Raw genomic sequence first — 8,497 nt, 5'->3', positions numbered from 1 at the left:
ATAACCTTGGACTTCAAGGTGAGATCCTGGTCCTCAAGTACTGACCTGACCCATTTAGCCATCAGAATACTATATTTTGACATATTTAGCTATAATACATGTTTTAGTATTGGTATGAATGTGCTCAGTGTTTTTTCATCAAAAGATGACTTGGGCTCCATGATAGGAGTTGTGTCCTGTTGAAGCCAATTAGAATCGCATCGCTGTAGAGCCCACAATTTTTAAATATTAAGCATTTAAATGAACTATGGTACTAATTATTTGTTTATGTAATTTTGACACAAATATAATGCCAAGTTAAATATTTTTCTTGTGAACAACTTGTTTTTTTTAACCAGGCTTTAGTTATTTATTCATTCATGAGCGTTGTGCCGTAGGCAGGTCTTTCTGATTGTCTTCATTGTCTTCTGATGATTCATCCTGAGCTGCTTTCTTAACAGATTTTCAGTGGTGGTTTGCCATTGTCTTCCATCCTCAGGGCTAGGGCGAGGTGGCAGGTTCCAAGTTTTCAGCTGGAAAGGGAATCAATCCATGCTGTTGGCGTTATTCCGAACCACATGCTAGCCATCTAGTCAATTGAGCTAAATAATTGTAGATAATAGTAGCAGGTACCGTCTGAATTTAAGTAATAAAATGCTAATGGTTGTTTAGCACTTGCCGCTTACCTATACGTAATGTTGTTAGATAACTAATTGAGGCCATTATTGAGCCATTAAACATGGAATCTCTTCCTTATAGCCTTAACTTAACAAGTACAATAATTTGCATTAATACAGCATCTTTAAAATAGAAAAGTTCCCTAGGTGTTTCACTGAGGCATGAGGAACAGGGATGCTAATCCAAAGGAGAGATTAGAAAGGACAACAAAAAGCTTGGTTAAAGAGGTCAGTTTTAAGCAGGTTCATAAAGGAGGAAAGAGAGTTGGAATGGCTGAAATAGAAAATGCCAGAGTGTGGGATCTAAGCAGCTGAAAGCATAGCTATCAATAGCAGGCACAAAGAAAGGGGTTGCACAGAAACCTAGAGTCCGAGGAACAGAGAGTTTGGAAGGAATTGTATGGTTGGAAAGAGTCACAGAGATGAGGGGACAAGATGTAATAAAGGACATGAATTTGAAATGTGAGCTTTTGAGGGATCAGGAGCAAATGTAGAACAGGGAGGATAAGAGTGATGGCCAAGCAGAGCTTGGTGCAGGATAGGTATAGGCAAGAGGATGAGCTGGTGTTTATAGAATAAAATGGAAGATTAGGAAGGAGAGCATTCGAGTAAGTAAGTCTGGAGGTGATGTATATATGTATCAGGGTTTCAGCAGCAGATTGATTGAGATAGTAGTGGAGGTGGGCAATGATACAGAGAGGGGCTGTCTGTGATGGAGTGGATATGGAGTCAGAAACTCAATATGGGGTTAAAGAGCTGGACTGCAAGGTTGCAAGCAGTCTGGTTCTTTCTAGTAAGGGGAGTGGAGTCATTGGGTTTGTGGCAGATTGTGACAAGGCTTCGGTGTTCCCAATGTTTAATTGGAGGAAATATAGTAAAGCCACAAATCATTCCCCTCACATGAGACAAACTATATTCAATGTTTGATGTTAATCATTCTGCTTAATTTTATTATATCTTAATTTTAAAATCTATTATCATAAGTACTCTGCTTTTGTACTCTGCAGGGCCGTTTGATAGACAGCAAAAATAGGTGGGAAGGCAAGTGGTGAGGATGACACAAGAAGGCTACAGAGGTATATAGACAGGTTAAGTGAGTGAATGGGCAAAAAAGTGGCAGATGGAATATAATGTGGGAAAATGTGATGTTATGCACTTTAGCAGGAAGAATAGAGGAGTTGAATCTTATTTAAATGGAGAAAGACTGCAGAAGGCTGCAGCACAGAGGGATTTCTGAGTCCTTGTGCATGAATCCCAAAAAGCTAACATACAAGTTCAACAGGTAATAGAGAAGGCAAATGGAATGTTGGCCTTTATTTCAAAGGAAATGGAGTATCAAAATAAGGAAATCTTGCTAAAACTATACAAGGCATTAGTTAGACTACAACTAGAATACTGTGAACAGCTTTGGTCCCCTTATCTAAGGAAAGATATGCTGGCATTGGAGGCAGTTGAGAAAAGGTTCACTTGGTTGATCCGGGGTATGGAGGGATTTTCTTATGAGAGGTTGAGTAGGTTGGGCCTGTACTCTTTGGAGTTTAGAACAATGAGAGGCGACCTTATTGAAACATATAAGATTCTTAGGGGGCTTGACAGGGTAGATGCTGGGAGGTTGTTTCCCCTTGTGGGAGAGTCTAGAACCAGAGGGCATAATCTCAGAGTAAGGGAGCACCCATTTAAAACAGAAATGAGGAGGAGTTTCTTCTCTCAGAGGGTAATTATTCTGTGGAATTCTTTACCGCAGAGGGCTGTAGAGGCTGGGTCATTAAGTATATTCAAGGCGGAGATAGACAGATTTTTAGTCAGTAAGGGAATCAATGATTATGGGGAAAAGGCAGGAAAGTGGAGTTGAAGATTATCAGATCAGTCATGATCTCATTGAATGGTGGAGCAGGCTCAATGGGCCGAATGGCCTACTCTGCTCCTATGTCTTATGGTCTTCTGTTTCCTTGCTACAGCTGCTAATTACCATTTTGGAAATCCTTTAAATGGGGACTAAAGTTACCATTTGGATGAGCTATTGTCCCTAAACTAATGTGAACTCATTTCAATTATTTTTGGAATATAAACAGAAAATGCTGGAAATATTCAGCAGGTTAGGCAATAACTGTGGAGAGAAACAAAGTTAACATTTCAAATTGATGATGACCCTTCATCTTGTCTTCAGTAGGCTAATTATGTAAAGTTAGTGTGGGAATTTGAAAAACTAATTTAAAAAAATAACACATTTTCTATTTGTCTTTCACCACATTTGAGTGGCACTCTGAAATATGCCTGAGATTTGACCTTTGACCAATATCATGAAAGACAGGACTGAAAATCTGTGAGATCTGCATGTTTGATTGAACATTTAAGAATGAGAGTGATTTTTGGATTACTGAGAGGATGAACAATGCCATTGTCTAGTGCCTATTCTTTGCAGTTTGTTGGTCCTGCCAGCATTGATGGTCAGACACAATAGATTGATATGTAGTAGGCTCTTTCATCTTCTGATTTTCTGCTTGGCATGGCTGTAGTAGTAGGGATTTTCATCATGTGTCTTTTCATTCCCTTCCTCCCTTGGTTTAAAGTTCTGGCCTCAAATATATTCTACTGAAATAACCTGAATGTCATTATGCAGTTCTTTCAATGGGGGTACATTTCTTGTTTGACAGGGAGAAAACTTGTACTTCACCAACTGTCTCAGCTGGATGTAAGCTCAGTGCTGGGGTTAAACACAATATCCCAATACAAATTGTCCACTAATATTCTGGTGGAGGCTTTGTTTCCCTCTGCCTCTTGTTAATTACATTTGTGTGTTCACATATGTTCAGTCCTAATCCTATAATATGATTTTAATATTTCTGAAAAAAGAGACAAGCTGTCAAAGCTTTTTGCCTTGTGCTCATGAGGACAGTTTCGCAAGAATAACAATTGTAAAGGGAACAACAATTTGTACTTCATGAAAAGAGAGTGCTGGCTGGTTGGCAAGTGGACTCTGATTGGCAGAGGCATTGACTTGGAGAATGCACCAGGGAACAGTTAACTGCCAAGTTTTTGTTTAAATTCAATCCAGGCAGGACAACTCTGATTGGCCAAGGCATTGCCATGGAGAATGAACCAGGGAATGGCTGTTCCCCCAAGTTTCTGTTTAATTGAAAAAGGTGCAACACATGGACATGCTCCTTCTGTCTGCAAAGGACAGGGCCGTGTGTGTGGATATATGTAGCTTCCAGCACACATATGTAAGCTACACTGCAAGCCCGTCTGATAATCTTAGATTGGCTGTCAGTGTAATTCTTAGCACAATCAGGATTGTTTAGCAAGTTTTGTCCAATCGTGGAATCACATTTTATGTTGAACACTATGTTTTGAGGTTTACAAGCACAGGTTGGTTGGGTATGTCATACTTTGCCTCTTGCAAACAGCCCAAGGGATATGCTGTTTGATAATGATCCGCCAGTAATTGGGACATACAGCCTACATACCTGGCAACACGCTGAAACTGAAATTCATATACACATTACTCATTTGTGTGACAGACAGAAAGTCTTATTGGCTTGATGACAATATCCTGTTAATGGAGAATACAACTAACCTTGCTACTACATAGTAGCAGTGTGAAACTGCTAGTTTCACCTAGGTAAAAACAAAAAACTGCGGATGCTGGAAATCCGAAACAAAAACAGAATTACCTGGAAAAACTCAGCAGGTCTGGCAGCATCGGCGGAGAAGAAAAGAGTTGACATTTCGAGTCCTCGTGACCCTTCAACAGAACTGAGTAATATTAGGAGAGGGGTGAAATATAAGCTGGTTTAAGGTGGGGGGTGGGGGGAGAGAAGTTGGGGGGCGGGTGGTTGTAGAGACAAGCAAGCAGTGATAGGAGCAGATAATCAAAAGATGTCACAGACAAAGGAACAAAGAGGTGTTGAAGGTGGTGATATTATCTAAACAAATGTGCTAATTAAGAATGGCTGGCAGGACACTCAAGGTACAGCTCTAGTGGGGATGGGGTGGAAAGACTAACCGAGCATTAAAGGTATAGATTTAAAAATAATGGAAATAGGTGGGAAAAGAAAAATCTATATAAATTATTGGAAAAAACAAAAGGGAGGGGGAAGAAACGGAAAGGGGGTGGGGATGGAGGAGGAGGGGGTTCAAGATCTAAAGTTGTTGAATTCAATATTCAGTCCGGAAGGCTGTAAAGTGCCTAGTCGGAAGATGAGGTGCTGTTCCTCCAGTTTGCGTTGGGCTTCACTGGAACAATGCAGCAAGCCAAGGACAGACATATGGGCAAGAGAGCAGGGTGGAGTGTTAAAATGGCAAGCGACAGGGAGGTTTGGGTCTTTCTTGCGGACAGACCGCAGGTGTTCTGCAAAGCGGTCGCCCAGTTTACGTTTGGTCTCTCCAATGTAGAGGAGACCGCATTGGGAGCAACGAATGCAGTAGACTAAGTTAGGGGAAATGCAAGTGAAATGCTGCTTCACTTGAAAGGAGTGTTTGGGCCCTTGGACTGTGAGGAGAGAGGAAGTGAAGAGGCAGGTGTTCCGGGACACCCTGGTCCACTCCTCCGTCACCCCCTACTCCTCACCCCCCACCTATGGCACTTTCCCGTGCCCATGCAAAAGATGCAACACCTGCCCCTTCACTTCCTCTCTCCTCACCATCCAAGGGCCCAAACACTCCTTTCAAGTGAAGCAGTATTTCACTTGCATTTCCCCAAACTTAGTCTACTGCATTCGTTGCTCCCAATGCGGTCTCCTCTACATTGGAGAGACCAAACGTAAACTGGGCGACCGCTTTGCAGAACACCTGCGGTCTGTCCGCAAGAAAGACCCAAACCTCCCTGTCGCTTGCCATTTTAACACTCCACCCTGCTCTCTTGCCCACATGTCTGTCCTTGGCTTGCTGCATTGTTCCAGTGAAGCCCAACGCAAACTGGAGGAACAGCACCTCATCTTCCGACTAGGCACTTTACAGCCTTCCGGACTGAATATTGAATTCAACAACTTTAGATCTTGAACCCCCTCTCCATCCCCACCCCCTTTCCGTTTCTTCCCCCTCCCTTTTGTTTTTTCCAATAATTTATATAGATTTTTCTTTTCCCACCTATTTCCATTATTTTTAAATCTATACCTTTAATGCTCGGTTAGTCTTTCCACCCCACCCCCACTAGAGCTGTACCTTGAATGTCCTGCAATCCATTCTTAATTAGCACATTTGTTTAGATAATATCACCACCTTCAACACCTCTTTGTTCCTTTGTCTGTGACATCTCGATTATCTGCTCCTATCACTGCTTGCTTGTCCCTACAACCACCCCCCCCACAACTTCTCTACCCCCACCCCCCCCACCTTAAACCAGCTTATATTTCACCCCTCTCCTAATATTACTCAGTCCTGTTGAAGGGTCATGAGGACTCGAAATGTCAACTCTTTTCTTCTCCGCCGATGCTGCCAGACCTGCTGAGTTTTTCCAGGTAATTCTGTTTTTGTGCTAGTTTCACTTGTTGCTCAAATTTTTTGAAACATCTTACCCTTCCAGGGTAATCTGAGTTAGACTGGGTACTTTTCAGGACTGAAAGTGACGGCCTTAGGCCCATTCATGAGTTTGTACGATATACAGGAAGCAATGATCTGATTAGGGTAGCCATTATACTGCAGGATGGCTTTGATATGCCCTATATCAGCATCAAGGTTACACAGTGAGCAAATGACTCAGGCCTGATTTACGATGTTGCCGATAAGGCCAATCTTATAACACGTGAAACTGTAGGAATCCTAATGAGTATATCCACCAGTGAAAGTAAGCTTGTGATAAGACAGTAGTACAGAAACAATTAGCAAATTTCTCAACTAGCACATTGAGGAAAGGGACCTCATTTGACTGCTCCATTTCAAAGGTGAATTTGAGTGCAGGATGGAGCACATTAAGGTGTGCAAGGGAATTCTTACATGCAGCTGCAGATTCAAAAATAGCAAACGCATCACCTACGTTATCAGAAATATGCAATGGGTAGGAGGTTAGGTGTCATTCCATCGAAGACGCGTTTCTTGTGGAAACTGACAAAGATGTTTGCAAGAGCTGGGCTTAGAGGGGATCCCATGACAACACCATCTATTTGGGCATACATGGTGTTATTAAAACTGAACTCAACTGCTGAGTTCATAAGTTCAATGAATACAGATTCAGACAATGGCAGTGCATCTAGATCGCCATAATATAGTGACGGAGTGCAAATGTCTATGGCTTCCTTGAGCATTACATTGGCGAATAGGTTAGCAATGTCAGACGAGCACACAAACACAGCATTGCTATTGATATACAAGTCCTGTATAGTCTTCTCAAACATGAAAGAATCCTTCACTATATTTGCAGAAAACTTGCTCGAAAGTGGTTGTAGCAACTCACCCAATTCTTTGTGCAGAACCAGTCATAGATAATTTAAGGTGTAAAGGGACATCACTTTTGTGTCTTGGGCAATCCACACATACGTGGATGCAGTGAACCGTGAGGATGAATCCTATCATATGCCACCTGGCAGCTCGTCACCCTTACACTAGTTCAACAAGCAGTTTATTGGTAAGTGCTACTTGATGCCGTTACTAGTGATTCCTTCCATCACTTTCCTGATGATTGAGAGGAGGTGATGGAGCGTTAATTTGTTGGGTTGGATTTGTCCAATTGTCTATGTTGTAGGGTAAATACCTGCATTATAGCTATATAGGTAGAACAGCTCGGCTAGGACTGAGGCTAGATTGCAGCACTTTTGTTTTGATGTTGCGAGGGCACGTAGCCTTCACCAACGTAATAAGTATAGATTTAATAATGGACCTTTTACATTTGCTGCAAGTGGTCTTCAACATGGAGGAATAAGGATTCATCAATTGAGGGAGGTCAGTGGGTGGTAATCAGCAGCAAGTTTCCTTATGTTTGACCTGAAGCCAAAAGACTTCATGGGGTCTGGTTTCAATGTTGTGGGAGCCCAGGAAGCCTCTCCATAAATACCACTGTGCCTCTATCTCTGGTAAGTTTGTCCTACAGGTGGCTAAGACATACCCAGGGAACCTGATTGAAGATAATAAAAACAAAGAGCTGGAAATAGTCAGCAGTGCTGGTAGCGTTGTGGAGAGAGAAACAGATTTAACATCGAGTCAAATATGACTTCTTCAAAAATTCCTCATCTTTAAACTGTGACTGACCCTAATTCTAGATTCCTCCAGGAGAGGAAACAGCCTCTTAGCATCTACTCTGTCAAGCCCCCTCAGAATCTTATACATTTTAATAAGATCACCTCACATTCTTCTGAACTCCAATGAGTATAGCCTCAAGCTGCTCAACCTTTCCTTATAAGACAAACCCTTCAACCCAGGAATCAGCCTAGTGAACCTTCTCTGAACCACCTCCAATGCAAGTATATCCCTCCTTAAGTAAGATGACTAAAACTGTACACAGTACTCTAGTTGTGCTCTCACCAATGCCCTGTAGAACTGTAGCAAGACTTCCCTACTTTTATACTCCATCCCCCTTGCAATGAAGGCTAACATTTCATTTGCCTTAATTACTTGCTGTACCTGCATTCTGATTTTTTGTGATTCATGTACAGAGTTACCCAAGTCCCTCTGTACCACAGCATTCCACAGTGTCCCTCCATTTAAATAACATTCTACAATATTGATCAAGCTCTTAACAGGATTAACCAAATGTTGTTGAGGAAATAATGACCCCTTGGTAAGATATAAAATGCAGAGTGGTTAGATAAAACCTTTTACTTTTGGGGGAAAAAATAAAAGATCTAACATGCATAGTGTTACTTCTTGTTAGCTATGCAGTATTTCTTAAAGAACTGACTGCTTTTATG

Source organism: Cetorhinus maximus, chromosome 2 (assembly GCF_964194155.1).
Source record: "Cetorhinus maximus chromosome 2, sCetMax3.hap1.1, whole genome shotgun sequence".
In the NCBI taxonomy this organism is placed as follows: Eukaryota; Metazoa; Chordata; class Chondrichthyes; order Lamniformes; family Cetorhinidae; genus Cetorhinus; species Cetorhinus maximus.
The sequence above is the reverse complement of the archived record's forward strand: the minus strand, read 5'-3'. Positions refer to the sequence as shown.